Source organism: Otolemur garnettii, unplaced genomic scaffold, assembly GCF_000181295.1.
Source record: "Otolemur garnettii isolate 467f Iridium unplaced genomic scaffold, OtoGar3 scaffold00002, whole genome shotgun sequence".
NCBI classification, from domain to species: Eukaryota; Metazoa; Chordata; class Mammalia; order Primates; family Galagidae; genus Otolemur; species Otolemur garnettii.
This window is the reverse complement of record NW_003852397.1, coordinates 41,066,064-41,066,910: the sequence shown is the minus strand read 5'-3', so window position 1 is coordinate 41,066,910 and position 847 is coordinate 41,066,064.

Sequence of the window (847 nt, the reverse complement as noted above, 5' to 3'; positions counted from 1 at the left end):
GGGCTGGGGATTCGAACCCGCCACCTTAGGTGTACGTGGCTGGTGCCTTAGCCGGTTGAGCTATAGGCGCCGAGCCAATGGAGTTTTTCTTTTCACTCACATCAACCTTTAAGTCATGTCCTCTGCACAGATGGGCTGTTTCAGCCCTTATCTGGCAGGCTAACTTGACTACACAGTCGGGGTTCCCTGTAGGAGGTTGTTAAGCCTTGCCTGCAGGCCTCCACTGTGTTTTCCCAGGTCATTTAGACCTCGACAAAAGCGCATAATACTTGCAAGTCTTTTTGCTCAGTTTCTGGAATTAAAAGAGTACATTTTATTTAATTTTTGTGGGAGTTTACCCCACACCCAAAAGGAAAAAAAAAAATCCTCTTATCATAAAGACATTTGCACTAGACTGCTTATCACAGCTCAATTTACAATTGCCAAAATGTGGAAATAGTCTAAATGCCCATCAACCCAGGAATGAATTAAGAAGCTATAGTATGTGTATACCACGGAATACCACTCAGACACTAAAAAAGATCGTTACATCTTTTGTATTAACCTGGATGGAGATGGAACACATTCTTCTGAGTAAAGCATCACGATAATGGAGGAGCAAGAATTCAATGTACTCTCTTCTAACATGAAGTCAGTAGATGAGCTAATACAAGGGGGGTTGGGGGAATGAGCAAGTGGGGAGAGAAGAGGAGGGAGGGGGATGAGAGCTCACCGTGTATGGCACACCTCTTGGGGAAGGGACACAATTATAAGAGGGACTTTGTCTAACAAATTCAATCAGTGTAACCTAATTCTTTGTTCCTTCAATGAATCCCAAACAGTAAAAAATAAATAAAATTTAAATTAA